The sequence below is a fragment of the Eubalaena glacialis genome, chromosome 1 (assembly GCF_028564815.1).
Source record: "Eubalaena glacialis isolate mEubGla1 chromosome 1, mEubGla1.1.hap2.+ XY, whole genome shotgun sequence".
Taxonomy (NCBI): domain Eukaryota; kingdom Metazoa; phylum Chordata; class Mammalia; order Artiodactyla; family Balaenidae; genus Eubalaena; species Eubalaena glacialis.
Window position 1 is genome coordinate 126,111,264 of NC_083716.1, and position 24,162 is coordinate 126,135,425.

General features: G+C 45.9%; 1 protein-coding gene across 9 annotated transcripts in view; it reads left to right on the top strand.

The window, feature by feature from the left end:
• The window catches only part of MGAT5 (alpha-1,6-mannosylglycoprotein 6-beta-N-acetylglucosaminyltransferase), a 362,899-nt gene that overhangs the window by 25,442 nt on the left and 313,295 nt on the right, over positions 1 to 24,162 (top strand). The gene's annotated exons all lie outside the window — the stretch shown is intronic.

Genomic DNA, 24,162 nt, shown 5'->3' on the forward strand with positions numbered 1-24,162 from the left:
CAGGCTGTAGAGCGCAAGCTCAGTAGTTGTGGCTCACGGGCTTAGTTGCTCCACAGCATGTGGGATCTTCCCGGACCAGGGCTTGAACCCGTGTCCCCTGCATGGGTAAGTGGATTCTTAACCACTGAGCCACCAGGGAAGTCCCTGGGGCTTTCTTTTCCTCTTTCTTTTTTTCTTCCTGAGAGAGTGATTTTATAACATCAGGCTCTGTTGTGAAGTTCCTAATCCTTTTATTTCTGTGTTATAAGGTGGGATAGTAGTGCTGCATGGATGTGAGCATTAGGACTGATTCAGAGAAAGAGACCAGTGCTGTGCCTGCAGTATAAGAGCCATTCAATACGTGGTAGATGCCATTTTAAATTCAGATTAAAGAAAAAAAGGGTTCAGGTTCTATGCAGGCAGCGTAGCACGGTATGAAAAAGAACCTATTGATTGAACACTTAGAAAGTTTCCAGAAACCTCCTTTTAAATCGCAGGATATTGGCCCTCCTGTGATGGATGTCTTGAGGCAGATAAAACAGTTGAGTCTTCTGAGTGGAAGGAACAGGGATCCTTTCACACGAAGTGGTACTTGAAAAATATTACTGTAATTAAAATATACGGTGTGGTTAGTTTTCAGGAAATGTACATTTTTCATGTCTTGAAGGAGGCTTACAGAGTTACTTAAAAAAAAAAAAAAAAAAGAAACAGCCTCTACTGGAAATTAGCACGTGATAGGGTTGAAGTTGTTTTTTCCCCTTCCTTTCTGTCTGAGATCTTACACCTAGTGGTAATACTGATGCTGGGATGGGCGAGTCCTAGAGCTCTGTTCTCTAACAGCACCCTCTTCTCCTCCCTGTCTACCTGGGAATCTGTGAGCTTGAATGGGAAAAACATTCCATCTTTATGTACAATGAATTCTAACTGAAATTTGGCATCTTCTTCAATTATGAACCTAGGCAACAAACCAAAGTAGTGTTAGAGGTATCCCGATTTCATCACCAATAAATCCATATCACATTACCCCTGTTGTGGATACCTCCAAATGTTATTCACGCACATCACTACTTCACAATGATGCTAGATCCCAGAGCTACTTTTCGATCTTGTTACTTGGTGTATTAATAAAGAAACGCTCATATCACCTATCACAATTTAAAAACATTGTGATGACTAAATCTAAGTATAATTTGTTTGCTTTGAAATGTTTTGTTTTATTTTATGCATTTAAAAACATTATTCGGAGAAGTCCAGAGGCATCACTCGATTGCCCCTGGGATCCATGACATACAACAGGTTAAGACCCTACGCTTTGTGATTTAAATTTTATACTAAGGAACTGGGGCTGACTGAAGGACTCTTAACCCTGGCTGCCCACAAGAATTACCTGGGAGCTTCAAGACCCCTGGTTCCCCGGGCCATACGCCAGACTAATTAAGTTAGAATTTCTGGGGATAGGATCTTGGTGATTACAGGTGATCCCAATGTGTAGCTGAGGTTGAAGACCACTGGTCTGTATGTTCAGATAAACCAGCCTACTTCCCTCTTTCCCTCCATTCTGATTCTTTAAATAAGAACTTGAGTTTCATGCTCACAGTAGAAAATTCAAACTGTACAGAGAGCCCAGCTCGCTCACCTTTCTAGAGGTAACTGTCGTTGACAGTTTTTGTGTATAAACAATCATTATAGACACACACACATCTACACATATACCCACAATGGTATATACTATACATGTTACATCATACAGACATAGAAGATTTTTCACTAATAGAGGGAGCGCTTTCAAAACTAATGTTGAGCTAAGTTGGTCCTTGAGACTAAATTCTTTTTCTTTGGTGTTTTTCGATTTGCCTACAACTGGGGAGCCTGATCCCTCGAGGCCCAGTTCAGGAGTAGTTTGGAGACCATGAATCCTGATTTCCCTCTTTTAAGAACGAGTGGGACCGACAGGAAAGAACAGCATTGGGGTCGGGTCCATGTGGGGTGTGGGACTTGGGGCAAGCCGCTTAGCCATGCACACGTCTTTGAATCTGTTTGCTCATCTGTCAGAGGGAGACAAAGAAGGCTTCCTCCCAGGGCCGCTGTGAAATGTGTACAAGCTCAGTGACAGGTAGCGATGATCATGACCCTCATTGCAGATTGTATTCCCCAAAGGAGCTTGGCATGGTCCTTGGGCCCCTCAGAGTTCTTTTTTCTATTAGTATGCAGAAAACACGGGGTAAGTAAAAAAAAAAAAAAAAAAAAAAAAAAGCCCTGTGCAACTACTATAGACAGAGCCTAGAGGCCCTAAAGCACACTTTGGGATAGCCATCATCTGGCTGGATTAGGAGTTGGGTTCAAGGCCACACTGATGATGAATTAACCTTATTATCTCTTCTTAGCCAAGTACTTATACTACCAGCTTAACACACTCTGAGAAATGCTCCTTCAAGCTTATTGACCCACATCTTTGCATTTCATCTCACTTGCAAAAGCAGTTACGTTTAGAGTGAGAGCCAGTATCAGAGCACATGGCCAGAAACAGAATGCACCCCAGATGGTTTGAATGAAGACTAATGAAAGGAACGGTTACAGAGGTGCTGGCCAGGCACCATGAAGCACCCAGGGACTAAACAACAGTGGGACACCAATATCACTGCTAGGGCTAAGGGGGCAAGGGAAGAAGTAGAGTTACCGGAGCCCAGTGGGATCTGGAACTGGAGAAGGGCTGCCCAGCAGGAGCTGCATTCAAGAGGAATCTGCCCCAAGATGGGGCATCCAAGGAGGGATGGAGCTGGGAAGAAATACCCTGCCCTCTCTCCTGTGTTCTCCAGTCCTCTGCTGGGCCTCTGCTGGGCTGAACCAGTGGGAAGCCAGCAGCCAATGGAGCCCCAGTGATGATAACCAGATAAGCAGCACAGTGGCTGTGAGACATCAGAAGTGAGTGAAGTGCCTGCCAGTGGGCTGAGCGCTTAGATGGGGCCCAGTACATGGTGTTCCCTTCCCCTCACCTCCTAGGATTAGGACGGCAGCTGTTCACCATTGTCTTAAAGAAACACCAGCAAGGCTATTCAGGCAGACAGAAAAGGAGGGAGAGCTTCACCTACTAAAAAACAAACCCTCGAGTCAAGATTTGTCATATATTTTCTGAGCTCTGGCTCTCTTGGTGTCTGTGCAGAGAAGCTATCCATGTATGTTGTCCCCTAGTTCACCGCTGCCACCGGGCAGGTAATACACCAAAAACATGGAGGTCCAGTTGAGGAGATGTTAATTTTAATTCGGAAACTCCCTCTCTTTTTTCCTCTCACACACATGCCTGGAGATTTCCAGTCGTAGATTTCATCTCTGGCAGCTAGGAGACCACACTGGTGCCAGAGTAGCCTCGCCAGCCATTCTGCAGGTCAGCCTCTCAGAGCTCAAGAGAAGGCCAGGCTGCTTCCATCGTTAGAGCCTCTAGATATATTTGAAAAGTGGGAAAATGCATATTAGGATTAGAAACACCCTAGGGAATCTTAAATGTTTATATGAGAGAACTGCATGTTTTTAACGCAAAGAAACATAATATGACCTAATCACGCTTTTCACAAGATAATTATAGGAGTTACAAAACTATGGAGATAGAGCACACTCTTAAGTGGTGTGATCTGGTAATGGGATATCAGTTCAAAGTTATATGATGAATGTCTTCTGTTTCAACCCCATCGCTGTGTCTCCCTGAGGCTCTGTGACTCCCTGGGAGAAAGTGTCATATGTCTGGGTCTGAGGCTGTGGTGACTTGAGCTCTTGCTGAATCTACACTCCATCCCTCCATGTTCTGTGTGCTTTGATTCCCTTGGCCTCTCTGTGCCTTCTGAGACCCAGGTTTAGAAAGTATGTCTGTGTTCTGCGTAATTGTCGGGCTGATAGAACATGAGTATGGGAGCCTTGCGGGAACCTCAGAGCAGTGGTTCAGCTCACCACGGGGGGACACTTCATCCTTCTGTCTCCAGATGTTGACTTTTGTAGATCCCTGCTAGTCCGTAGAGACTTCAGCGAAGGAGAAGAAAGGAAGCAAATGTGAAATCAATGTCTTCTTCATTTTTTTAAAATAATAAACTTGTTTGTTGAAAGATTTGGGGACCAGAGACTTGGGCTGGTGAACATGGTGAACTCTGTTTTATCTCCCAAGTTACAAGCAAACGTGATTGAGACTACCTTAGTTTTAAAAGAAAAGTCGGGATCATTCTCAGACTTCAGCCATCTGTAGGGCAGCGGTTTGCCAATTTCAGTTGTATAAGAAAGGACCAAAGGAGCTTGTTAAAAAGGCAGATCTCAGCCCCCCAACCCTGTCCCAAGACATAGAGTCCGCCTTTGTAGCCAACTCCCCACGTGGTTCAAGAAACACGGCTTAGGAAACACTGAAACATTCCTTAAGATTTTTTTATTCTTGAGATATAATTGACAGACAGCCCTGTATAAGTTTAAGGTGTACAGCGTAATGATTTGACTTACATTCATCATGAAGTGATGACCACAATAAGTTTAGTGGACATCCATCATCTCATATAGGTACGAAATAGAAAGAAATTATTTTCCTTGTGATGAGAACCCTTAGGATTTACTTTCTTAACTTTCAAATATAACATAAATGTAATAGCAGTATTAATTACATTTATCATGGTATATTATTACATGCCTTGTACTTATTTATCTTATACCTGGAAATTTGTACCTTTTGACTGCCTTCATCCTATTTCCCACCCTCCAACCTTGCCTCCCCCTTAAGCCTTTTTTAAGGTATTGATGCTTGATCTGGAGATTTTTGGTTTTTTGTTTTTGTTTTTGTTTTTTAAATCAGAATTGTAAAATTCCTCTGGACCTTCTTCCAGACTGTATTTTTTCGTTTTGTTTGTTTTAACCCCTGTACTTCAGGCAGCCTGTCATTGGCAGGACAGACGCATCAGAAGTAAATCCCTTAGAAGGGGATCCTGCTGTCACATGGTGGGAGATGCAGTCATGCTTGAAAACAAAGAAATAAAAGCCTCCATCGAACTCGGTGGTCTCCCTGAAGAGGTTGGAAAAGTAATCCAGTGGTATGTGTTGGTTTCAAGCCTAGGTTGTTATTAATGCTGTCACAAATGATAATACTTTTCCATTGACAGGCCTGCCGTCTCGGAGGAGTTTTATGTATCGCGTACTGGATCCTGCTGGGTCATTAAGCCACTCACTTGGCATCTTACAGGCCGCTGGAGGACCATCAGCTTGGAGGTGGCGCTGCATTTCCCCGAGAGCGCGCTGCGTGGCGCCTTGACTGTTGCTTATGGTTCCCTGGGAAGGGAGGCTCCCCAGGGCCTCATGCTGGTGGGGTCCAGGCCCAGGGAGGTGGGGTCCTCCTTCCCACCCTGCCTCTTTATCTTTCTTACAGCATCAGAGGCTTCTTGGCCCCTTCACGCGGGGCAAGGGCAGGGCTGTAGCTCTTTTGTTGTTGTCGTTGGTGTTTTTCTTTTGGCTGCGCCACGAGGCACGTGGAATCATAGCTCCCCGACCAGGGATCCAACCGGCGCCCCCTGCAGTGGGAGCGCGGAGTCGTAGCCACTGGACCGCCAGGGAGGTCCCTGCTCTCTCTCTCTTTTTTTTAACATCTTTATTGGAGTATAATTGCTTTGCAATATTGTGTTAGTTTCTGCTGTATAACAAAGTGAATCAGCTCTACATATACATATATCCCCATATCTCCTCCCTCTTGCATCTCCCTCCCACCCTCTCTATCCCACCCCTCTAGGTGGTCACAAAGCACCGAGCTGATCTCCCTGTGCTATGCGGCTGCTTCCCACTAGCTAGCTATTTTACGTTTGGTAGTGTATATATGTCCATGCTACTCTCTCACTTCGTCCCAGCTTACCCTTCCCCCTTCCCGTGTCCTCAAGTCCATTCTCTACGTCTGCGTCTTTATTCCTGTCCTGCCCCTAGGTTCTTCAGAACCATTTTTTTTTTTTTAGATTCCATATATATGTGTTAGCGTACGGTATTTGTTTTTCTCTTTCTGACTTACTTCACTCTGCATGACAGACTCTAGGTCCATCCACCTCACTACATATAACTCAATTTCGTTTCTTTTTATGGCTGAGTAATATTCCATTGTATATATGTGCCACATCTTAGGTTGCTTCCGTGTCCTGGCTATTGTAAATAGAGCTGCAATGAACATTGTGGTACATGACTCTTTTTGAATTATGGTTTTCTCAGGGTATATGCCCAGTAGTTAACAGCTCTCCCTTTTTACGGTTCACTATCCTGTAGGGAAAAAATACATGAGCCCTGCAAAACAAGAGGCAGTTAGTTGAATACTTTTGTAAGCAAGAGAAAGATGTAGCATATTTCACTCCCCAGGTTTTAATAGTTTCAATGTACAAAACAGAGACTTTGTACATCATTAAGGCAGCCAGTGCAAGGAAGAAGAATATGGGACAGAGGAATGGTGGGTGGGGTATGGATGGTTATGGCAGAGAGGGCTTCAGAAGGACAGCTTGCCCACTTCTGATAGCCTTCCAAGACAGAGCCCTTCAGAGCTCTGAAATCCATGTTGCCTTTTCACAAATGTACTGAGTGAGGCTGTGACTGATTTACAGAAGGGAACATGCCCAGCCTCTCCTGTAGAGGCCCACTGGACTCCACAGCTGGCCTGTCCAAGCTACGTCCAGACCTGCAGGTCAGAGGGCAGAAGCCAGGCTTATCTTGGGGAAATGGCAGGCCAGTCAGTGGTGTCCAGACTCGATCTGTCGGGGACAGGAAACCCAGTGGCTCTGGTGGTCTGGCCCACTGCCAACGCCGATCTCAGTCAGTGGCTTTGAGTCTCAGGCTCTGTCAGATGACGGGGTGAAGCCTCACACCCTCACCCACCCCTTTAAAGTCGGGTAACACTGACCACGCCCCTCAGACTCTAAATCGAACCCAAGGAAATGGTTGAACACTGGCTTCCCCAAGACCCACACCATTTTACCTAGTCATAGGCGGGACTTTTCTGGAAACGTTAGCCACCCTGAGCAATGTGCTGTCATACTTTCCCTGATTAACTGCGAGGCAATCAAGGTAATTAAAGAAAACTCTGCTTGTTCAAATGCGAGCGGGAAGCCTCTCTTTACCTCTTAAGTTTGAATCGGGTCCTTGTTTACGTGAGGGTACTGTGTGAGGTTTCTTGGCCATTGGTGACCTTTGTGGGTGGATAACGACATCCATTCTGAACAAGGAACAGACTTTTTCCTCAAAATGCTAACGTTTAAGATACAAATGAACTTGTTTACAAAACAGAAACAGACTCACAGACATAGAAAACAAATTACCAAAGGGAATTGGTTACCAAGGGGAAAGGGGTGGGAGGGATAAATTAGGAGTTTGGGATTAAAAGATTCACACTACTATATATAAAATAGATAAAAAAACAAGGACCTACTATATAGCACAGGGAACTGTATTCAATATCTTGTAATCAATTGTAATGGAAAAGAATCTGAAAAAGAATATATATGTATAAATGAACCACTTTACTGTACACCAGAAACTAACACAGCATTGTCAATCAGCTTTACTTCAATAAAACATTAAAAAAGAAAAGAAAAGAATGACAGTGGCTCGGGTTGAAGAGGCCAAGTGCTGTTTCTGTCACGATGACAGCCCTGTATTTTGGGTTCACCTCCCAGGACAGGGAGCCCTCTCCTCAGCCCTTACTCTGATTCTCTGATGGAAGGTGCAGGGGGTGGGTTAGAATGCACTGACTTTTGTTCAGGAGTTTGGGGACTTGGTGAGCGGCCCTGAGAGTGACCATTCTTTCTCTGCACCCAGACATTTCTCTTGCCTGGACATCTTTGCTGCCACTACCCTGGCCCGGCTGTTACCGACAAGGGTTCTTGGCCCTCCTTAATCAATAGAAATTGATTGGAGGCCAGACAAGAAACTCAGGCAAGGCTTTATTGGGGCCCCTGCTGCAGCAGGGGGGAGCGAGAACAAGCAACAGCTTCCCTTGCTTGCTCGCTCCCTGAGCGGGGGCGAGCTGGTCCCTTATGTGGGGTGAGGGTAGGGGTGTGTCCAGGGGTCGGGCCGGAGGGGGACTTAGGTGCTTTGCCTACCCCTTGTTGTGTGCAGGGGGCATGTGCAGTACCCTGCTTTTGCTCCAGGCTCTTCAAAGGTGGCAGTTGGGTTTTTTGGTCTCTTTGTGTCTTTTGTCCAGAATTTGCCCCAACTGTGCATGCATGCGCTTATTTTTAGTCCCATATAGTTTCTTTGTATCCTGTTGCTTGAGGAGAGGTGGGTCCAGGTGCGAGCACTGCAGCAAAGGGTCCTGGGTCCCAGCCTGTCACACAGCTGCTGCCATTTTTTGCCTGGACCGTGCAGTGGCCTCTGCCTGCATCGTCTCTTCCCTGTCGGTGCAGAGTCTTCAGCCAGCTTTTGGAAATGCAAACCAGATCACTGCCATCAGTCTTTTCCTGCCGAGAGGCCGTGTGGCGAGGTGACCCAGAGCTTGGGATCTGAAGTTGGTCCGACTGGGTTCTAATCCTTCACTAGCTGGGTGACTTGGGGCCACTTAGCTTCTGTCCTCATCTGTAAAATGGAGATGATGATGCTAATAGAACCTACTCATGAGCTGTTGTAAGGATTACATTTCTACCTGGAACATTTAGACCGCTGCTGAATACATGTTAGTTATTATGTTTATTGTCAATGTTCTGCCTAAAATTCATGGGCCTCCTAAGCCTAGACTCTGACACAGACTTCTAACCAAGCTTGTGAGGTGCAGCACGATCCAAGGCTGGGCAACTTCTCTTATCTCCCAAGGACTCCTCCTGCCTCCTCCTGTTTGCTACCCACCCTAGCTTCTTTCAGCATCTCCAAAGCACCACACTCTCTCCTGCCCCAGGGCCTTGGCACAAGCTTTTCCTCTACTGCGTATGTTTGCCTCCTTGCCTCTTTGCCTGGCCGACTCCTGCTCCTCCTCTGTATCTTGGTCTAAGTGTCCATCCTCAGGGACCCCTCCCTCAACCACTGAGGTGGAAGGAGACCCCTGTCATTCTGTGCTGCGGCACCCCCATTTTTTTTTTTCTTTCATAGTCTTTGCCACAGTTTGTAATTTTCCGTTCATCTGTAGGTTTGCTCGATTGGTATCTTCAAGCTCTCCTCCCTTTAAGCGCCATGAAGCCAGGGATGGGCCCACAGCATGTGGCACAGGCCTGCCCTGCACTGGCCTGTGCTGCTTCCTGACTGTGATGAATGAATACTGCTAACCCAGTCGGGCTTGTGAGCTCCTGCCCTGGGCCCACAGTCGGTGTATGTACGACCTTGTGTTTATCTCTGCAGACAGAGACCTTTCCGAACACATTTCTAGGTCATAAGTCAGCCATGGAGGAGGTGCAGGGGATACAGAGTTTAATGGTTCTCAAACTGTAGCGGGCATCAGGAACACCTGGAGGGCTTGTTAACATGATTGTTGGCCCGTCCCCAGAATTTGATTCTGTAGGCCTGGGCTGGGGCCTGGGAATTTGCGTCTCTTACAAGCTCCCAGGTGAGGCTGCTGGTTTGGGGACCCCACTTTGAGAACCACTGAGAGAGGTGTACAGATAGCAAAGCAACCAGCCATCACAGTGCTCAGAGACCTGCTGGCTCATGGAATGCCGCCAAGGAAATAAAGGCTGGGAGAAGAGTGAACAGGGCGGCTTGCTGTGGGCCACCCAGGTGGGGCTGTCCCGGTTCCTGTCCCACTTGCTGTGTGTAGTTGCGGGTGAGGTCGTTAACGACTTCACGGTGGGAGAACCTCTTCTACCTGCTTCTTTTGCTGCTGAATTGGTAGAATCTAGGGGCTAGAAAGGTTGGAGGTACAGGATCCCGCAGGAGAGGAATGTTTTCAAGGAGCTCATTGTAATCATGTTGTGAAAGCCCCAGAGCGGGGATCCCGGTGGTTTGATGGAAGCTGGATTCAGGACAATCGTTGATGGCAGCTGCTTTTGCTGCCTGTTCCTCTATAGGAAAGCTCCTGGTAAAGAACTCTTTAGTGGGCCCCCTTGCTGACTGAGAGCCACAGGGAGCTCTTAGGTTTACCTAGTGGCCCTAGGCAGGTAGGCATCGCCCAGAGGCCTGATCCCCTCTTTCCCATCACAGCCACCACGATACTTTCATGGATCTCAGGAACTTTTTATGGCCCCTGGAGGCTCCTCATCCCTCCATGACAGGGAGGGAGACGTGTTGCTGGACCGTGACCTCTGAAGTCAGACGCCCCCAGGTTTGCTGTTGCTTCCGGTAGCATGCCTTTGGGTAATTTGCTTCTGCTTGGGTTTTCCTGTCCTATAAGACAGGGATGATGATATCCAGGGCAGCTTATGGTGTAGGGGTCAAGTTGAAAAGCCTTGCTAGTGTTCACTGCTGTGACCCCCAGCAAGTGATTGGATCTTATTAAGCCTCAGCCTCCTCGTTTATCATATGGCGATTAGAATGGTACTCACCTCGTAGGGGTCTTGGGAAGATAAAATATTTGTGACAACCGGTGGATTCCAAATAAAGTCTGTAGTTTCGTTCATGGTGTTGTGCTGATGTTAATTTCCTGGTTTTGACAAATGTATCATGGTTGTGTAAGAGGTTAGCATTCAGGAAGCTGGGTGAACAGATACAGGGACTCTGTACTATCTTTGCCACTTTTCGGTAAATTGAAAGTTATTCCAAAATGAAAAGTATATTTTTAAAAATGTTGGTGAAGTAGTTAGGGTGCTTGAGATTTAGTAAGCCCTCAGTACATGGTGGCCGGTACCATTACTACTAAGACAACTACAGTTACTACTTCTGATACCTTGCAGCGTCATGGTAGCTCATGTGTGTGTCTAGCTGACCACTCTACAAATGGTATGTTAGTTTCCTATTGCTTCCGTAATGAGTCGATACAAATCTGTGGTGGCTTAACACAGATTTGTTAAAGTTCTGGAGATCAGAAGTCCAAAAGAGGTCTCATTGGGCTAAAATCAAGATGTCAGCAGGATTGCATTATTTCTGGATGCTGTAGGGGAGACTGTTTCCTGGAATTTTCCAGTTTCTAGAGGCGGCCGTGTGTTCCTTGGCTCACGGCTCCCCCCCCCCCCTCCATTTTCAAAGCAAGTGATCACATCACTATGGCTTCTGCTTCTGGGATTCCATGTTTCTCTGACTGACATTCCTGCCGCTCGTTTATAAGAACCCTTCTGATTACCTTGGGTCCACCTGGATAATCCAGGATAATCTTCCCAGCTCAAGATTCTTAACTTAATCAGATCAGCAAAGGCCCTTTTGCCACATAAAGCAACATTCCCAGGTTCTGGGAGTTGGGACAAGGACATCTTTGGAGGCCATTATTTTGCCCACCACAAGTGCTAAGGTATCTTCCGTCTCCTTTTTTCACCTGCCTGTGTTCCCCTTCCCCTCTACAGCCTGTAGGTGGAAGGAACCTGTTGTTTGATTTCCTTGGGTGGAGCTTATGCCCACGGGGCAGAGAGAGGGCCGCTCTCAGCTGTTTCCCTTGGAGGGCTGAGCTCCGCGTGGGTGGCTGCTGAGGGTTCGGGCTGTGGCTTGGGGTCTAGCACGTGTGTGATGTGCAACTGGGTGCCATGTTACTGAGTGATAATGGACTTTGATTCTTCAGTTGTGGGCTTGGTACTTTGGGCACCAAAATGGTGACCCCAGCTCTCTCTCGGTTAGCAAATTGTGCTAACGTACTCACTGTTGAGTCTGAAGGCTGATTACATCTGACCCCGTATGAACACTCTCTGTAGGTCATAGATGATCCTGGATGCCATACTCCCTTAGTTCTTTGTTCAAGGCCTTATTTCCACCCCTTCTCTTCCTCTTTACCTGCCCATCTCTGTCTAAATCTGGACTGCCGAGCATGGTAGCCACTGGCCACGTGTGGCTTTTGAGCACTGGAAGTGCAGCTAATCTGAATTGAGATATGCTGTCAATACACACTGACATTTGGAGACTTAGTGTGAAGAAAAGAATGTAAAAGACTTCGTTAATGGTATTGAAATGCCAATTACATGTTTTACAATAATATTTTGGAGATATTGGGTTAAACGACATTATTGAAATTAATTTCACCTGTGTTTTTGTTGGCTGTGCTGCGCAGCATGCAGGATCTTAGTTCCCCGACCAGGGATCCAACCCCCGCCCCCTGCAGTGGAAGCACAGAGTCTTAACCACTGGACCGCCAGGGAATTCCCTCACCTGTTTCTTTTTAATGTGGTTACTAGAACATTTAAGATGATATATGTGGCTTGCATTGTTTTTCTTTTGGAGAGTGCTGGTCTAAGTCCTACTCATCATCTGTGAGTTTGTGTGTATGAGCGTGTGTATGAGCGTGTGTATGTGAGTGTGTGTGTGTGTGTGTGTGTGTGTGTGTGTGAAGGGTCTTTTTATTCCTGTCACTGTGATATGTAAAAGGCTTCCCCAGGATTTCTCTTTCTCTCTTTCCCTCCCTTGTCTGCGTTTGTCTTTTTCTCTTTTTCTCTCTCTCCCCTCCTTTTGCAACTAGCTTGCTGAATGAATCTCTGGGAATGTTAAATCCTTTAAAGCACGATGAGGTCTCTCAGTAGAGAAGGCAGTGCGTGCTTTACCCCAGCCCATACAGCTGGGAAGTTCATCACTGTCTCCATCTCCCCACCTTACTCTTTACGCCTGAGAAGATTTCAGATTGTTTGGGTTTATTTCTTTGGTTTTATTTTTTTAATTTTAATAAAGTTATCTATTTTATTACTTATTTGTGGCCGCATTGGGTCTTCGTTGTGGTGCGCGGGCTTCTCATTGCGGTGGCTTCTCTTGTTGCGGAGCACGGGCTCTAGGCGCGTGGGCTTCAGTAGTTGTGGCTCGCGGGCTCTAGAGCGCAGCCTCAGTAGTTGTGGCGCACGGGCTTAGTTGCTCCGCGGCATGTGGGATCTTCCCGGACCAGGGCTCGAACCCGTATCACCTGCACTGGCAGGCGGATTCTTAACCACTGCGCCACCAGGGAAGCCCATCTTTGGTTTTATCTTTGTTGGGGATGGTGGCACATCTTTTTAACAGCCCCCGAGGGGAGTCTAAAATCCCTTTCCCAACTCTGCCTTGAAAACTGGCGCTCTGGGGAAGGGGGGTGGTCCAGGGGTTCCTAAGTGGCATCAGAGTCATCTGGGGAGTGAAATACAGATTCCTGAGCTCTGCACGCTGGTGTTGCCAGGAATGAGGCTGGGTGTACACCAAACAAGTCAGTGGACTCGTTGGCCTGACTTGGGTGACAGTGCAGCCTGGCCTGCAGCGTAAGCCTCAATATTCATGTCTGCAAAGTGCTGTCTGGCTTTCCCGAGCTTCTTGGGAGAGATGCTGATGAGGTGGGTACAACTGGGGGTGGATGCAACTGGTTCTCCCTGCTCCCCTCCCCCAGCACACAGCAGCTGATGATGGTGAGTTGGGCTTATTAAGAGGTCATCCTTTCCTCCAATGAAGAGGCAGTGAGAGAACAGATGGTGGAGAGTGGCTGGAAGGTACGTGGCCCGTCCAGAGGTTACAAGGGAGAGCTGTGTGGTTAGTTGGGTCCGCATCATGGCACCACCGCCTGTCAGCTGTGTGACTTGATGCCTGTTACTTTAACTCTCTGAGCCTCCGTTCCTTCATCTGCAAACAGGGGGTGGTTGTAAAAGTCACCGCCGGTTCTGGAGCTTGTGGCTGGTTGGGGAGCGGTGGGTAATGCTGGCAGCCTCTGCTGTGTTATCTGATACCTTCTGGTGATTGAAGAGTTTAACAACATCTGCAAGCCCCCGGGGCAGGTTTGGTCGAGGGGAAACCTGGGGACACCTGGAGGAGGTAGTGGAGCTGAGGAAGGTTGAGGTGGAGAGCTGCTCGGAGGATTCGTGGATGGTCGGTGCGTCTGCAGCTCTTTAGGGACACTCAGGCCCTTGTGAAGCACAGCTCCCTCGCCCTGGATGCCGCCAAGCCTCCCCCCCCCCCGCCTGTGTCTGGATGCCGCCAAGCCTGCCCCCGCCTGTGTCGGGGAGAATGGCTGTCCTTGGACCAGCTGACTGAGCGGGACTGGGGTAAGAGCCTGTGAGCCTGAGCGAGCCCAGGGCATCGAGGGGTCGGCTGGGCTGGACTGAGCTGAGCTGGGTGCTCTGGGAAGGAAAGGAAGTCCTCTTTCAGCTCTGGGGATGACGACCATCGCAGGGGAGACACATTTCTGGTGGGAACCTGCTTACGCAGTAACTCCTGTAACCCCTGAATGCTGCCTTCTTGCCCTTCCTCTCCCCTCCGGCCCTGGGGGGATTGGCGCTTGGGCCTCCTGGGTCCCCGGCCTGGAGCTAGGGGGAGGCAGACGTCAGGACCCTCAGGGCCCCCAGGGCCCCGTGGAAGGGGAGAGGGGACGCACCAGGCCTCTGTAATGCTCCAACGCCCACTCTTGAGTTTCTGGAAACTTGCAAATTGATCTGAAAGAGTGGAGTTTCTTTTTCTTTCCAATGAGAGTGTGATCCTGGCTGGGGACTTCCTTTCTGGGGTTGCAAGGGTTTCAGCCACTTGTTTGAATATTCAGACTTGTGGGTTTTTCTCTCCCCTAGCGCTTGGGGCTCTTGTTTGGTTAGAATGATTTCAGTCAGGTTTGTTTTGGAAAAGTAGCTAATTGTCCTAGTGTATTTTCCTTTCAGGAATGGCCTCGCTAGTGTTAATTGTCAATCTGAGTAGATGTGAATATTTGGAGATGGGGACGTGATGGAAGTGAGAACGCACGTGATTTGCCTTAAGGCAGTGGGTCTCCTTGCAGCACCGGGTGGAATTTTCTGGCATTCACTGTGTGAGGACTCTGGCTGATGACCCCGGGGGTGCGGATTGGCAGCTGAAATTTTTGTCGAAGCCGAGTTTGTGTGCGCAGTGCGTGGTGAGGCCAAACAAACCGAATCGTGGTTGTCTGGAGGGGAGAAATGTGGACTGCAGAGCCCAGCAAGGAGAACGGGACAGCTGGTGCTCAAGGGCCCGAACTCCCCGATGGTTTTTGGGGAAGACTTTGTATGGGCACAGTTTGGGCTGAGGGCTTCCCCTGATCAGTTGTTGCAGGGGGAACGGGGTGGTGTTCAGGGATCTCAGTCATCAGCCATCTGGTTCCAGCCGGTCTGGGGTCCACGTGCTTTTGCTCAGCCTGAAATTACCTTCCTCCACCTGGGTGGGGGGCCCTGGTTCCTGTAGACGAACTCAGAGATTCGGATCAAATTATTACGCACATCCCCCCGGAGGAACCAGGACCGGGCCCCATCCTGAACTATTGTTTGATTGCCTTTCCTTTGTTTCCTGTATTCCCTCACTCCCTAATTAGTAACTGTTTGACTCTGCCCTTTGGAACTCAGAAAAGGTCTGGGAGGCCGAAGCCTTTTTCCTGCAAATAAGAAACGGGGCACACGGCAAGGCTTTTGTGCCCAAGAGCACCCCACAGGGTCCTGCTCGGTTTCAGAATGGCCGGGGCCTGGTTTGTGGACTTAAACAATGTGACTGGAAGGGGGTGACAGTGATGGGGGAGGATACAGGGGTGTTTTTTTCCCTTTTCAGTTGTGTTTTGACTGAATTAAAATCATATTTAATAAACGGCACAGAGTGAATTGCTGACTAGGTACGGGGAACTTCAGGTATATTCCCTTGTATCATTCTTAGACTAGCCCTTTAAGGTTGATTGCTAACCCCGTTTTACAGATGAAGATACTAAAGCTGAGTGGTGAAATAATTTCCCCAAGTTTCCACAGCTGGGATCTGAACTGAGTTGGGAATTGAACGCAGGTTTCTTTTGTTCCCATGACCGTGTTATTTCTACTATGCTCCATGTCCCCTTAAGGAGACTTACTAATAACGGCAGAAAGAGAGAGGGTAAAGGTAACCCTTGAATGCCTGCTGTGTGCTAGGCCCTATGCTAAGTGCTTTACCTTTGTCTCCAGGCCACATTGCCTGGGGTCAGGGAGCGTGGGTGGGGGATTTGTACTCTTATGACCTTGGTTTCACAAAAGACAGTACTGAGGCTTAGAGGTGTTAAGTGCCTTTCCTCATAAATGGTGGAGCTGGAATCACAAGGCAGAGTCCGGAGCCTCCATGGGCTTGCAGTGAGCAAACTGGATGTGGGAAGGGGTCTTCATGGTCTGAGAATCCACTGTCGAAATAACTTACCAGCATGGATAGAAGCTGTTTTCAGTGGATTAGCAAATACTTGCAGAGCGTTGATTTTTGTGTAAGAGTCTGGCTCTGAAACGCTATTCAGAGATACGGGGAAGCGTAGGACGTCCCCTGTTCTTGAGGAGATGACTGGTTATTAGTGTTACCACACCCAAAAGGGGATGGGCATTTCAGGCCTGGGGAAGTTTCCCAGAGCAGATGTTGTCGGTGTTATGGAGGGTAAGTTGGATGTATTGGGGGCAGGGAAGACCTGAAGACAAGAGGGAGAAAAAGTAGACAAGCTGGCTTGAGCAGAGCCATCCATCCTGATTCAGGAGACCCTCAAGGCCAGGGTTTTTGATCTTAGAGATGGTGGCACCTGACCCACCTTATTGATGTGGAGAGGCCTGGCCTGGGGGTTGCTTCCCAAGGCTCACTTGGCAGGTGGTCAGGAATGGATTGGGAGGTGGAGGGATGAGGCTAGAGAAAGGTCCCCCAGGTTACAAAGCTGTTGTGAGCTACTGGGCAGGAAAGGGTTAATGCTGGACCTCTCCTTAGAGTTAGTGATTCCATTGGCCGTGGTCCTTAAGCAAAGGTGAGTAATGCCGAGAAGAGAGGCAGAAGTCGTCCTTACTCATGTGATGGAGTTGGGAGTTCAGAGGTGACTTTCATAGGCTCTAAGAGAGGAACATGTTAGTTTACCATCACCTTCCCCCAACTGAGGATGAACTGATTTGCATTTTTATTAGAAAACTCTCCTCCTCGATTTCTTGTCTTAGCTTTACAAAGTTCCCATCCATTACTGTGGTCAGAGAGGCCCAGGTCTGACCTGTATGCTGATTTGAGTATGGGACTCTCAAGGGGCTACTGTAATTACCTAAAGGAGTTGGCAGTGGAGGTGGCATTCAGTTGTCGGTCTACCACTTTATAGACCGATATTGGCAGCCATGAAGTCTGGCTTATCTTGGGCGTGGAGTTCAATCTTAGGGGCCTGGTGCATAGACAGCAGTGGGGAGGGAGGAAGGAGAAAGCAGTGAAGAATGGAGAGAGAGAGAAGAAATGCCTCGTGTAGGGCACTTGCACGTTGGAACAATCGAAGGTCAGATCAGTGACCTTGCCTCTTTATCACTCTGTGTGTCCCACCCAGGGCTCTTCTAATCCAACAGTAACAAACACTGTATTTTAGGATCCTCCCCCAAAGTGGAGCTATACCCAGAGTTTCTCAAGTTTTTTAATTCCTGGAAGTCTTTTAAGTAACTCCTTCCAGGTCAGGTGTCACTGAGGGGACTGAGGCTCTCTTTTCTAGCCTACTGTCAGACTGTCATTGTCACCAAAAGGCTGTCTCATTGCTGATTCTCCAGCTTTTAATGAAGCAATTGAGAGTGATTGGTGGGAAATACCAATCTGATTGAAAGGTGATTTTCTTGCATTGATTTACTTAATAGTTAGAAACAAGAGACCAAACGCAGGGACCTTGTCTTGCCCAGGAGGAATAGCGGAGAGGGCTTTGTTGAGGAAGAGCCTAGGGATGCCCCTGTGTGGGTGGCCATGCGTGTGTCTGTGTGATTGTTCCTGGTGAATCCCGACCTGTGGTTCCATAGGGTGGTTATTCCCGAATGGAAGGCCTTATTACGATGATTGTTTCTTAGCACCTCTAGTTTCTTACACTTTGTGTTGTATGAGGTCGGTCTGCTTGCTTTATAAGTTTATCCAGTGACCTAACTTCTCAAGGAGTGTTATTCCTAAAAGATGATATCTGAAGACACGTAGGTATGGCCTCAGTTAGCCTAGTGAAGCCCTTAATTAGTTCTGTGAAGAGGCTGTGTCCTTCTGTACAGTGTCAGAAGGATTTTAAATGAAAAGATGCTGTCCTGAAATATCTCTACCCCTGTGCTGTCCAGTAGAACTTTCTGCCACGATGGAGATGTTCTGTATCTCTGCTGTCCAACATGGTAGCCACTAGCCACATGAAGCTATGGAGTACTTGAAATGTGCCTAGTGTGTCTGAGGAACTGAGTTTTTAATTTCATTTACTTGTAACTTAAATAGCCACATGTAGCAAGTGGCTACTACTATATTGATGATGCTCTAGACAATGGCCAGAGATGACGGAAGGCCGTGTTTAGAACTTAGATATAGGTCTTATTTGGGCAGGCTTGTTTGTGAGGGGAGATGTAAGATACAGGGTACCCTAGTGGACATTAGAAAGTCTAAGAGATAGCATAGAATTGTGGAATTTTATTTAGATGTTGGACTTCAAAAATCTAAAAAAATGATACAGATGAACTTAGTTACAAAACAGAAGCACTCACAGACTTAGAGAATGAACTTAGGGGGGAAAGGGTGGGTGGGGAGAGGGATAGACTGGGAGTTTGGGATTGACATGTACACACTGCTATATTTAAAATAGATAACCTACAAGGACCCACTGTATAGCACAGGGAACTCCACTCAATATTCTGTAATAATCTAAATAGGAAAAGAACTTGAAAAAGAATGGATACTTGTATGGGTATAACTTGCTGTACACCTGTAACTAACATATCATTGTTAATCAGCTATACTCCAGTATAAAAGAAAAAATGTTGGACTTCAAAGAAGACTTGGGTCATTGGAGCTGGAGTAGGCAGGGAAGTTTCTTAGAGGAGAATGGCATGCCCATAGCTTTCAGGTCTTCTGGAATAATTTCCACACAGCCGTAAATGTTCTCTTCACTCATGCGCCCAGGGAAGCAGTATGGTATGGAAGACTCCAGGCTTAGGAGCCGGACAGATCTGTGTGAAGATGGGGTTCACTTATGCAAGATACTTAGGTTTCTAAGCCTCCATTTCTTGATCTGTAAAATGTGTGTGATAGGACCTCCAAGAGCTCTTGTTAGGTTGGATAACTTATACAGAGTTCCTAGTGTCTTGGCACATAGCAGGTTCTCAATGAATGTAGGTGGTGTTATTGGAAATAGGATTAGCATATATACACAAAGGTCCCTGACTATTGAAAAGTGCATGATGCGATTGAGTTTATACTCCTTTTCTTCATATCCTTTGATGAAGGAGATCTGTCTCTTCACACGTTGAGCTAGGAGTCCTGAGACTGTCACAGAGAGAGTGGGGAGAAGGCAAGAAGGCTGTGAAGAGGCTAAGTAATACACAGAGGGACCCTTGCAAAACTGAGAACTATAGTGTGATAAATAAATCCGTCACTGCAGTCACTGGTAAGGGCACAAGTTTATCAGTGTGTCTTGCAATCTTCAGAGTTCCAACTTTCATTCTCCTCCCCTCCCAGAAGAGTATTAACTGGAGTTTACAGCTTAAACACTCTCTGGGGTTCTGGGCATTTATTTGCATGGCACCTTGGACACCTCCTGGAGATGATTCCATTATCATTTCCTTATCTGGGTTCTCTGTTTACTTCAACACTTGAGGTTGATTTAGTATCTTACAAGAACCAAACATTGTCTTCCAGACATCATTAATCTTGCCTTTCTTACCCGGCCTAAGTGTGAAATTAATCAAAAAGGAAAGGGAAATTAATAATACGTTGGTAGTCACAATTCATCAGGAGACCTCACAGCAGGTATGAAATTAACTTCGAATTAATACACACTTCAACAAATTAAAGGTATAGGGAAGGGTTATTTATTATTTAGGAAATGCCCCTTAATGCTTCCCGCTTTGATAATTAGTTAGATGATGGGTGGTGTCTGGTGATAAGACCCATTCAGTATTGTGAGGTCGCCTTGGGACCCATGGAAAGCAGCAAATCAACGTTCTTTTTTCATGTTTCACTTAGATAAATGAGACCAAGCCAGATGGTTAATACATACTTGTTTCCTGTCAGTTGAAAAGGTTTGCCCAAACACTTACAGTTTTGATCTCTATTTACAATAAACTAAATTTGATCCCGGGTTCTGTGTTTCCTTGTTATGACATGCAGTATGATCAGTTTCAAAGGATACATTATTATGCACACATTGTGGAAAAGAATGGAGCGTTATAATTATAACTCTCTGCTACAGCTTTCGCCGAGGTTGATAAAGGACAGGCTTTTGTTACTGAATTTTTCCTATAATTACATCAGAACTAACAGGCATCAGTCACCTTCCATTAGGGGTGGGAGAGAAGGAGCCTTACTTATTTAAGTGATCACATAAGGTGCCGAATGAATCATCCTCAGCCTCATCGTGAGGAATTAAAAATAGAAAGGAGCAGTTGACATCATCCTATAGCAGGTTTTTAAGGAACAGAAAAATGCCAGATAGTTTTTAAGGAAAAGAGCTGCCTGAAGTGATGTCCCAGGCCACATGTGAATAGCCTATTGGCAGCAGTTCTCAGACTTGAGACTACATCCCAGACTCCTGGGGGGCTTGTTCAGATAGATGGCCGGACCCCAGCCGAGTTTCTGATTCGCTAGGTGTGTGGCGGGGTCTGAGATTTTTGCATTCCCAACTTCCCCAGGTGACGCTGCTGCTGCTTCCGGGGCTGTACGTTGAGAGCCATTAGCCTAGGGGAGAGAAACAGGTGTAACTCGGATGGTTCCAAAACCAGAATTTTAAGATTAATTCCCTGGTGGCTGTTAAAAATAATTTTGATGAAAATATTGAGTTTTGTTTGGGGTTATGTGCCAGTTTTGTAAAGGGGATCTGCTCTTTGTGACGTTGTCAGTGAATGTTAAAAATAGTTGCAAACCTTGGTAAGTGGTCTCCTGGCCTGTGTCTTGGTAAAAATCTTGGGTAAACTTGTTTGGCTACAAGTATTCTCTCTGTAATCCAAGTTAGTGATGAATTCGGAAGTCGCAAGGAATGCATTTTTTTTTTCTTATTTGTAAATGGAGCAGTTTACCTAGGGACCATCTGTAGAACGGTCACGTTAAGTAAGGGTATTCCAGGGCCCAAGGCACTAAATCATTGTTAATTGTCACACCTGCCTGACAAAATAGCTGTTAGCAAAATCAAAATGTAATGCATCGGGCACCACCAGGCTGTGGTTCCAGGCTTCTGACCGGTTCTAGAACTGCCCTTTTATTATCCTATTAGTTTATTATCCTCTTATAGGAGTAACAACCACAGTAATAATAATTGCTAACGTTTGTAGAGGGTTCGCTGCCTCTCTGATGAGGCAGCCGTGCTTTTTGGGCGCCGTAGTGTGTGAATCACCCCCATCCTTTCTGACTGAGGCGCTGTGGTTATCTCTCCTTCAGACACAAGGAGACAGAGTCTTGGAGAGGCACTGGGTTTGTGGGGTTGGGCCTCTGCATTTGATTCTGGGCAGTGTGAGCCATGTGAGGCAGATTTAGATTGGAGTCTATTTCGGGAAGCTCTCAGTGGAGCCTTGATGAAAGACCTCACCAAAATGGAAAGATGCTAGCAAGTTTGAAATGTGATGAAACCAAACGTATCAGGTCAAAATTGTAGAAGTTCTGATGTCAAGGACCACTCTAGATCTTTGTAACTGGGCAAAATTGTGCTGTGTGGTAAATTTAGCTGCTCTGCCCAACCTAAGGTGAAAGCCATATGAAGCCACTCTTGTAATTATGGGCCTATTTTTCTCTTTGACTATCTGATGTTCCTTAAGGAATATTGAATGACTTAAATCTTATAATGATAGGGAACTATACTCAATATTTTTTTAATAACCTATAAGGGAAGAGAATCTGAAGAAGAAAAAATATATATATATAATATATAGAACTATATATTAAATTGAATCGTGCTGTACACCTGAAACTAACACGATATTGTAAAATCAATTATACTTCCATTAAAAAAATAAAAATAAAAAGAATTAAAGGAAAAATTTAAAAAACGCTTATAACGATGGTCATGATTTGTTTCTAATGTGTAAGCGCTCAGTGGTCTTATTGTTGGAAATCTTTTTTCTAGGCATGAAGATATTTTAAGCAGAGCCATAAACTCCCTTCAACTATTTGCTCACATGAATCAATGTAGGGACAGCTTTGGTGCTCACAATGAGCCACCGTTGCTCAGGCTGTGGAAAGAAGAGAGGGAAAGCCTGCTTTGAGTTGTATCCCCGGTCACATAAAGATTCTGAGATTCTCTATTTGGAGAGACATTGTCCATAGGGAATAAGAGGATGGAACAGTTGAGTGCAAAATTGAAAAGGGATCAACCCAACAGATGACGGTGCTGAAGGGCATTAGGGACAAAGAGGTGTGAGACCCACCAGTCTGGAATTGGCCTCCATTATCCTGTGTCATCAGATGCAGAGTAGGTGCTGCAGAGGTGGTCCTTGAACAAGCTGCGTTTATCATGGCTCACCTTTAGAGATGCTTTGAATGGGGAAGGGGAGATAGGCAAGATACTCAGATGCAGATTTCTGATAGAATGCCGCTCTAGAGGGCAGAGCTCATCAAGTAGATTATTTTGTTTGTGGGTCATTTATAATATATTTTATCCGAAATATAAAATGAAAGGGGTATAGGTTGGTTGAAAATGGGATTCCAGTTTTTCCTAGCTATTCTCTGTCTATCTCCAATGATTGCTACCTTATTCTATCTAGTTTGAATTGCATTCCCATGATCTCTATTTACAAGTGCTTTCACAAGTTTAGGTATAATTAAGGTAGGAAAATCGAAGCATAAGCCCAGGAAGAGATGGAGGGAGCCTATTAATACCTAGAAAAGATACTTTGGGTAAAATCTTGATGAAAGCTGTGGAGTGGTGCTGGTTTTGAAAATTAGGAAGGAGAAAGGACTTCCTTCAACATTTTCTTTATCTATAGACGCAGCTAGAAATGGCTATAAACTTTAATCTTATATACTTGGCTCTGCAGGAAATGATATTTAAGATTAGTTGAACATTAAAGCTTTGCTGAGGATAAAAGTGAATCTCATTGGCCTTTGGGTTTCTTGGTGACCACGAATTTTGCTAATGTATAGAGCCAAGCATAATGCAGTAGTTTTCATATGACTCAGGGAATAGCTTGTCTGATTCTTAAAGTGAAGTCGAGATTGAGTTCTTAATTAGTATGAGTATTATTAAAGAAAATCCAGATTTGAAGGCGTTGGGGGAGGTAAAGGGTAATGAACTTTTCTCTTCCTTTTGGCACATCATGAACATTTTGACTTATGAATCATACCAATCTCACTACTGGTATGATTCATTAAGTCACCACGGCCTGCGCACTTGATCGCAGTATTCAAAGGCAAATTGCCATGTAATATACCAAATTAGGTGTTTATGAAAACATACAGAAAAGAGTTAAGGCACTGAAAGTAAGTTGATATTATTTCGGTTGGAGGCACATGGGTGTTCATTTTGTTAGCTGATACTGCTTACATAAGAATGTGTTTTTGATGTTGACCAAGATGCTTAGGACTGTTTTCTTGAAATGTATCTTGGTGCTGCTTACAGGAGTTAGTAGCTTTTTCTGTATCATGATAACCCATTCCTTCACCTCAAAGCTATCTCAGAATGAAGCTGGTACAAAAGGGGCCCCGTGGTCACCAGCATTGATTCAGTTCCTTCCAGCCTTCTACCCTACCTTAGCAAGCATTTGAGGCCAGACTGTTTCATGGAGTTGGTGGATTTGGAATGAGAGCAGGTTGAATCTGCTCTTGTATGTTGCCCCAGTGCACCAACCCTCTGCTATTGTTCAGAGACTGTTGACACAGACAAAAATGTTAGTGCTGTGAAGGGTAGTTATATACTGCAGACCATATAAAGAGAGAATCATCTTTGTATTAAAAAAACAAAACTCTTTCAGACATTTTCCAGCAGAATATGGTACATGTTCTTCCATGAGGCTCTTAAGTAAAAAGTAGACCAGTTGGCTAGTCTTAGAAGACTTCTGGGCAGTTAGCTTGAAGATGGGTCTGTTGAGCATGGTCTTTATTCTTTTTCTCTCCCTTTCCTTCCCTCCCTCTGTCTCCTTCCCTCCCTCTGTCTCCTTCCCTCCCTCTCTCTCCTTCCCTCCCTCTCTATTGAGCTCTCTTTCAGTTTTATAATTCTCTGCTGATAAATTCGATGAATATCAGAAGCACACTGTATGTATCTGTTAAAGGACATGTTTTCCCCCTTTTGTTTTTCTGTAAAGGAGTTTTATAGAGGGA